General features: G+C 33.8%; 1 long non-coding RNA gene across 1 annotated transcript; it reads left to right on the plus strand.

The window, feature by feature from the left end:
- The first annotated feature begins 6,587 nt into the window (after positions 1-6,587).
- LOC145039187 (uncharacterized) lies at positions 6,588-8,589 on the plus strand. Its single transcript, XR_013679771.1, has 5 exons — positions 6,588-6,836; positions 6,929-7,129; positions 7,397-7,474; positions 7,705-7,839; positions 8,480-8,589. It is a non-coding gene; the product is annotated as an uncharacterized LOC145039187 (long non-coding RNA).
- The last annotated feature ends 612 nt before the right edge of the window (positions 8,590-9,201 follow it).

Genomic DNA, 9,201 nt, shown 5'->3' on the forward strand with positions numbered 1-9,201 from the left:
AAACTAATGATATGTTTATTGGTTAAAACACATCCCTTTGACAGGATCATTTTTTATATTATAGTTGATACCTTTATGGTATCTCATGAGCAAACAAGAATGTACCAATTAATGCAACTATCTCAAGTGGATGCATGGAATTGATCAAGAGGGGGGGGAATGACGGATGTTGACAGAAGATAGAGAGCACAAAGAGGAAATGAAGTGCACAAATATATTGCACATCACTTCTTTGTGCTCTTTATACTTCTGTCATTATCCTAAATATTCTCGTCTCTTAATAATTTTCTATTGTATCGTTAACCATGCATAAGATTTGTGTTAGAGTTTTTGTAGCAAAAATATGAAGTTATTGTCCTTTATTATAGCTTTCATGCATCCTCTAATCCTTACCTTTTTTTTATTTATTATTCCCCATTTTGTCGATCTCATTCTAACCTTACAAGATAAATGAACTCTTCAAATCATAGATTTTTTCTTTACTATAGTTAGCAACATTAGGCTATCTTATGAGCACAAAACAATACACATATACACTAGAGATGAGAATGCCCTGGATGTTGACAGAAGATAGAGAGCACAGAGAGGACATGAAGTGCACAAATACATAGCACATCACTTCTTTGTGCTCTTTATACTTCTGTCATTATCCTAAATATTCTCATCTCTTAATACTTTTCAATTATATCGTTAACAATGTATATGATTCATGTTGAAGTTTTTGTAGCACAAATAAGAGGTTACAAACTAACTATGCTTTGTTATCACTTTCATGCAGCCTCTAATCCTTAATTCCTTTTTCTTTGATTATTTCCAAATTTTTTTCTTTATTATAGTTAGCAGCATTAGGCTATCTCATGAGCACACAACAATGCACATATACACTAGATAAAAGAATGCATTCCCTAGATGTTGACAGAAGATAGAGAGCACAGAAAGGACATGAAGTGAATAGATACATAACACATCACTTCTTTGTGCTCTTTATGCTTCTGTCATTATCCTAAATGGTTTTCACTCACGTAATGTTTTTATATTAGTTTCTACCACAAATATGAAATCATAATTCATGAATTTTGTCGCTAAAACATTTTATAAACTTTGATAAAATTTTGTTGTCCAAAAATTTACAAATTGATTTTTATAAAAAACTATACCCATGCTTAACCTCATCTTATCACTTTAACCATTTCATGATTTGTTCACTATATTTCAGACATAAGTAAACTTCACAATACCATATTGGTAGTCATAAAGAATAGTTTGTATGATTAAGTAGCTACTTTGCATAATCATAGACGAGCGCTAAACCAGAGACTGAATTGCACCTGTTGTTGGAATATTCCATAATTGGTGGAGAGAAGACCCTCTTAACCCTACTTCTTTGGATACATTGGAGGATGTTAATGTTGGCCCGTTGATGGAAAAAAGGATCACAGAGTCTCTCAAATAGGTTCTTTTTTGCTTTAGTCACAAAAACAATTGTGTTTATATTATCTTGGCTAGCGAGGTTAAGGCTAAAGCTTTTCAATTTTTCATTAGGCTAAAACTAGAGGAAAGAAAGGTCCGTTGTTGGATTCGTTTAATTGGTGACATAACCCTAAACGATAATGTAATGTATCAATCATTATAACTTTAGCTCCTCGCTAGCTATACTTTCAACAATCTTCTTCTTGTTGTCCAAAAAAATACCTACTTTTCTATTATTATTTTAATAAATTTAAAGGTTTACATGTTTGTTTGAGTGGTTGGGGATAAACCAAGAGCATTCCTTGGGTAAATATGAAGACGATGGTTGCTATTTGGTTCTACATATTTATAAATTTGGATGTAACAAGATGGTATAAACAATTTGTTGATTGTAACAAGAGTTTCACATAATGGCAATTGATATATAGTGAGATATACAACAATAGGAATGATCAAATTCGTTTAAATGAGTTTTTTCAAATAGTTAGCGTAAATATATAGAGTTCGTAAGTTCATATACTTTCAGCTTATTGATTCATATGATTGAGAAAAATCTTCATTCTAGTTCACCTGTGGGTAGAAAACTTGATAGATGTAGCACCCCCAAAATTTTCGAAAATTTTCAAATTTTAAAATGCTGTGGTTCTAAAAACTTTCGGGTGTTAACCCATATTTAACGAAAACAGGTCCAAAAAAACATTTACAAATTTAAAACATTGGGTATTACCATCAAGCATCAATATAACCATAGTAAACAAATAACAATTACATCAATAGAATTAACAAGGACGTTAACAAGTTCCACTCATTCTCTATCACATGACTTCTAACTTCTATCTACCATCCTCTCTCCGTAAGTGTAACCTAAGATACATAGAATTACAAAGAGATACGTAAAACAATAATGTCTCGTGAGCTACATGGGTTTGTGACCCAAAACATTTATCACATTTTCATCAAATATGTTTCATCTATGCAAAACATCGTTTTAGACCATAAATAAATTTCAAGCATTTTCAAGGAAAACTCGTTTGATACACATCATAAATATCATTTCATTTCATATATTATCATTTCATTTCAAAAGACATATTTCAATATTCCATTTTATTTTATCATTAATGGCTAATTTTGGTATTAAACCATTGCCATTTTTATTCTTAGGGTTTACGTCCAATAAAGGAACCACTGCAAAGTCTAGACCAAGGTTTAAAAAACAAATCAATCCACCAATGCATCATTTCCATTAGGACATCTATCTCGCAAAGGGGAGGCGTCACACTAATAGATTCGTATAGTGCCTCTTATGAGCTATCATGGCCCGAACAGTTTTCTTTTCATTACTTTCTTATTCTTGTCATTACTTGTCACTTCTTTCCATTTCTTTCCATTTCTTATCATTACTTTCCAAGCTTTACACATTTCATATGTTAGTATCAAAATACTCATTTAAAAAGTAAATAATCTATATTTCACAAGATTTCAAACACCTTTTCAAAATAGTCGATCTTCGAAAACATTATTTACATTCAAAAACATTTTTGTCTTTATGGAATTCTTTCAAATTATCCTTTCCAAAAAGATTTGAAACTTTCATGTAAAAGCATTCCATATATCAACATTAGTGTTTCATTCTCATAAAACCATTTTTTCCATGTACCTCAAAGTGAGAAAATGCCAACACGTACTCACCTCAATCACACGAAGATTAGCTAGTGCCCTTCTTGTTCCATTCCCTAGATCAATCCTATTCAAACACTACTTATACCCTATATTGATATATGTCATTAAAATGACCAAAATACCCCTCAAAATTTCCATTACTAAATTTGATTTATTTAACCTTTTCCTTATGAAAAATATGAATGCAGGCGAACACCACGTGTAAATCTGAGTACATATGCAAAAGCTATGAAGAAAACAAGTATCTAAATATTAGAGCCTTCCACGGGTCATGGAGGTTAAAGCATGAATTTCCACGGACCGTGTTTTCATTCGTGGACACACCCAAAACTCGATTTTTCTCAAAATAACACCCTAGTTTGCATAGTTCATGAAGACCCTTTTCCATATCACTTTGTAGCATTTATTTAGGTTCTCACACATGATTAGGAGGTGTTTTATCATCCAAAAAGACTCCACTTAATCCATTAAGTGCTCATTGAAACCTTTAATGATCCTTATACTTTAAATGAAGGGTTGATTAGTCCATTCTACACTAGAACATTCCAAAATCCGAAAACTTGTTCTCAACTTCTTGAATACCCAAGAGGATGTTGTCAAGTACGTAAAACCTTCATTAATCTCATCGTAAGCACATAAACTAACCATGTAATCCTCAATTCCATTCCATGTTTACCAAATTGCCCTCCAGGCTAAAAGAATCGCTAGAACCACTTATAGATCAACAAACCCTTCAGGTTTATGTTCTAACTAGGCGAATACCCACGTGTTGTGCAGAAACACCTATGTAGTTAAAGTCTTTAAAAATATATGTTTTTTTTTAAATATAACAATAACGTTATTGTTAAATTTGATATAATAATTTGTATACTAAATTGATATAATATATAGATTATTTTGAACTATATAATAATATATAAATCTATTATAACTTCATAATCTCAAAGGTTTGAATGACTTCTATCAGCGAGTTACTCATGAATAAATTTAAATATAATATCTTGTTTAATGTTATTTATAGTTGTTGTTATTAATAATTAATTTTTAAAATTTATTTACTTAATATTTTAATTTTTATCATTATAACTTGTAAAAATATCAAACATTGTTTTACAAGATTGATGTGCCCTTGGCCCTCTTGACCAAGAAGAATGTGACATTTCGATGGGGAATGGATCAACAATTGCCTTTTGAGACCGTGAGACGAAGGTTATGCGAGGCTCAGATTCTAGTACTACCTGAGGAGTTAGATTATTTGGTGGTGTACTGTGACACATCGATTTCAGGTCTAGGTGTTGTACTAATACAGAGGGGGCATGTGATTGCATACACCTCAAGGTAGTTGAAACCTCACGAGGCAAATTACCCCACTCACGACCTGGAATTGGGGCAGTGGTGTTTTCCCTCAATAGTTGGAGGCACTACTTGTATGGAGTGCGGTGCACCATCTATACTGATCACAAAAGTTTGAAATACTTGATGGATCAACATAACCTTAACATGCGATAGAGGAGGTGGTTGGACGTACATATGGACTAGGTGGCACGTTCCCGATTGGGAACATTTGTTTGAGGATGACTGTGATCTCTCCATTGTTGGATATGATCAAGGAGGCTTAAGTGAATGGTTTCGAGAAAGAAAATTGGGGGTTGGAGTGGATACGGGGGCAAATTCCTTTCTTCTTCCGGAATGGTCAGGGCCTCTTGACCCAGTGTGGACGCGTGTGGGTCCCGGCATCTGGGATGTGAGACAAAAGTTATTGGAGGAAGCACATAAGTCTGAGTTCTTTATACATACAGGGGCTACAAAGATGTATCGAGATTTGAGGTTGAGTTACTGGTGGCCTAGCATGAAACAGGGGATCGCTTTGTTTGTGGAGCGGTGTTTTTCCCTGCTAGAAGGTGAAGGTCGGGCATCAGCGACCTAATGGCAAAGTTTCGTTGCTACCCATTCCCATGAGGAAGTGGAAGCAAATCACCATGGACTTCATCACGAAGTTACCGAGGACAGCGAGGTGTGTAGATGCCATATGGGTGATTGTGGATAGATTAACGAAGAGTACCCACTTTATCCCGATCACTGAGAGCATCTCCGTTGAGAAATTGACATATATTTATGTACAGGAGGTGGTGGCGAGGCACGGGGTGCCAATGTCGGTAGTCTCAGGCAGGGATGTTCGGTTTACATCAAGGTTCTAGAAGAAATTCCATGAGGAATTGGCACTCAGCTATATTTCAGCACGACATATTACCCCCAGACAGACGGCCAGAGTGAAAGGACGATCCACACACTAGAGGATATGATGCGAGCTTGTGTGTTGGATTTTGGGGGTAGTTTGGATACATACCTCCCACTGGCAGAGTTTCATACAATTACAGTTATCATGTCAGTATTAATTGGTTCCCATTCGAGATGTTGTATGGACGGAGGTGCAGAACCCCGGTATGTTGGGCTGAGGTTGGACACCGGGTCATGGGGAGCACTGAAGTAGTTCTCAATACTATCAGATTGATTTAACATGTCCGCGACCGGCTGTGGGTCACATAGAGCCGTTTGAAAAGTTATGTTGACCGACGGCGCACGAATCTCGAGTTCCAGGTAAGGGACTTTGTACTACTGAAAGTGTCACCATGGAAGGGAGTCATCAGATTTCGAAGGAGGGGCAAGCTAGGACCCTAATATATAGGCTTATCCGGGACTTCTGCCCGGGTGGGCAAAGTGGTATATCGCTTGGATATGTCGGATGAGCTTAGCGAGATTCACAACACCTTTCATGTGTTGCAGCTTCGGAAGTGTGTCACTGACGAGTCCGCAGTTGTTTCGTTGGACGACATTCAGGTAGATGAAAGCATGAACTACACTAAGAGGCTTGTTACAATTCTAGATAGGAAGACCAAGGTTCTTTAGAATAAGGAAGTGAAGCTAGTACTACGGACCGAAGCCTTATCATAATTAATCTTCAGGTCACGGCCACAAAACTATGGAACGACTCGAAACAAGGTGTGAACCTAAAAGTTCATATTTTCATATTTTTCTTTATGGGTTCCTAATTTGACGATTTCCTCTAGTTCTTAGAAATTTTTAAGTTCATTGATGTGAACTATTATTGACAAAAGAAGTTTCTTTTTTCCTAATAAGAGGGCTTCTTCAAGTGGTTAGAATTTGGACTCAATTTTGAGTGAAACATATTAGAAACAAATTTGACAAAAGACAGAATACCCTTGGTTTGAGTCGCTATGTCCTTTTAATGCAATGTCCCACGAGAAGTTTATAGTTACTTTTAAATTTTTTTTTTTTTTTTTTTTTTTTTTTTTTAAATCTAAGGTTATAGTTTCCTATTTAAACTTTGATGTTTTTTTTTTTTAATTTTCCAGATACATCCAAAAGATACTGAGTATAACCGGATGATTGATGATGCTAGAGGTGGTAGCAGCTATAATTCTTGGCCTTAATCATGCTAATCTTAGACTACTAAAAGATCAAAGTTGGGTCACTCAATCCATGCAAATCATCAAAAAATTGAAGGCAACATTGATTACAGTAAAACCATCCACTCCTTCCATCCCAATCACAGTTCTTGAAGGAGTTAATTACTCATAAATCTCGGCTCTTTTTTAGTTGTTGGAAAACATGTTATGAATGATAAGACCCAAATGCCTGTTTCATGAATTCAACAACTTCAGGTATGTAACATACATCTGTCAATATTAAGTGCTTACTCTACTAAGCTCATGAAGTTAAAACTAGAAGATTTTTTTTTTTTTTTTTTGTTTAGGTATTCATGTAAACTTGCATCCGCTGTTATCATCATAAAAAATTTGAAGTTAGGACAATTTTTGCTGTAATTGGTGTTCAAAGTATTGGAGAACCAGGGACACAAATGACATTAACAAATTGATGTTGTGAGTTGGACGATTCTGCCCTTGGAGTGAAGGCAATGAGATAAATTAAGATCTAGTTTTGTTTTTTAAGCATGGTAAAGGTTCTCAGTTTGAATTGAATTTCAAATTCGGTTTTGCATTAAATCTATTCATGTCAATTTTATAAAAGCTATGGATGTTAAACTTGAAGAATAAATTATTAAAGCCAGCCAACATTCTTTAATTCATCATCTTATCCTAAAATTCAAAATACAAAGATCCCCATTAGAGAAACATAAGTGTTCAATGTTACATATGTGTTCAAATTAACTGATGAAGAAGCTAATTATTCATCCATTACTTCATTATTTTTATGCTGCTAGGTATTTGGCTCTTCTTCAAGCAATGAAGCATACCCTATAAAGTTTGACGTTGAAGATCTAAAATTCAAAGCACACTTGGTATTCATCTTATAAATTTCGTATTTTTAAACATAAATTCTTTTTTGTTCACTGTTTGACCAAGTACAACTTAATTGTTCATTTCCACCGGATGTACAAGTTGATGTCAAATTTCAACATATCAAGGAAAGTAATGTAGTGTTACTTTTAAATTGTTATCCTAATTTTGGTTTTTTTAAGTGATTTTTATTCAAATGCTTCAATTAATGCATTTTTCTTTGTTGTTGTAGGGTATTCCATGCCTACACGTATTTCAGTTTGCTACTGATTACATATGTGGCTTGCGTCGGTGATGTTCATTCGGTGGCAATTATAGGGTTAAAAGCTAGATGGCATCAAATGTCAAGAAACTGGGGGCAAAATTGGTAATCCAACAGTTATCTTTTACTTGCATTCCATTACCTTTCTTTTCATACAATAATTTTGTTTTAACTACTTCTGACTTTATTTGTAGTTTGCAAATGTCTAAAATACCTATTGTACATGTTGGTATGCTTATCATCTTGGCTTCACTAACAAATTGTTCAATAAAAAGAACATAAAAAAAAAATTCCTTGATGATATATATAGATTTTAAAGGATTAAACCTAAAATGCCAAAATATATGGTAGTTAAATTCTAGAAAATGAATTTACATTACTATTTAAGAAAGTATTGGGACTTTCGAAAACAAACATGTTCGAAATCGGAACTGATGACTGTTTCGGTTCATAAAATTTGGGATTGCTAATGTTCGGTTTCAGTTCTAGCGGATAGCTGGAACTGAACCATTCCATTAGGTATATGTTATTTCATTAGTGAAAAAATATTTTTATTTTTAATGCACTAAAACCAGTATTGTTACTTAGATGAATTACAATTTATGCATTAGTTAACACATTTACTCCTCCGAGGTAACTATTTTGATTTTTAACTATAAAATAAGATGTTAAATTATAAATATCTTTTTAGTTTAAGTTTTAACAGAAGGCAAGTATATTGAATTTTGGAATGGTTTAACTGTAGGTAACATGGAAAAGGATGGAAAATCTGAAAACCCATTAATGTAACTAATTTCAAATTTTTTATGGACCGAATCATTGGAGTATGACATGAAATGCTTTTGCTTTGTAATCATCATTTGTATACTTTTGTTATGTAATTCATGTCACTAACGTATTCCTTATTTTTGCCGTATAGCAACCTATGAAATATCAACCATGGAATACTATCTACTACTGTGGCTAATTACTACCTTACCTATACATACTTAATAAAGAAACAAACACAATTACATCCCATATAAAGCATGGACACCTATACACGTTAATAATTAACAAACAAATAATAAATAAGAAATAAATAAGGGAAAATGGTGTTTTATGCGTAGATGGACTAAACGTGCAAGAAAAACCAAAGTAAAGGACGGTCCGAATTAATTTTTGAAAATAGGACTAGACGTGCGCGTATGCACGAGGGACGATTAGTGTAATTTACCCTAAATCCATCGTTGAAAGTGATAAAGTGAAAAAAAATATTTAAAAAAATCATCGTTGAAAATGATAAAGTGAAATGATAACATATCAATGATTTTAATTTAATGGATATGTTTGATGAAAAAAATAAAAACACAACAAACATTTGGTCCTTTGTGTCTATATTCACATACAAAAAATATCGAGCCACCAAACTAGTCGTCAATGTTTGCAGGTTTAATTTAAACTTAATCGACAATGGACCTTTCAAGC

The sequence above is a fragment of the Lactuca saligna genome, chromosome 4, assembly GCF_052625555.1.
Source record: "Lactuca saligna cultivar CGN05327 chromosome 4, ASM5262555v1, whole genome shotgun sequence".
NCBI lineage: Eukaryota > Viridiplantae > Streptophyta > Magnoliopsida > Asterales > Asteraceae > Lactuca > Lactuca saligna.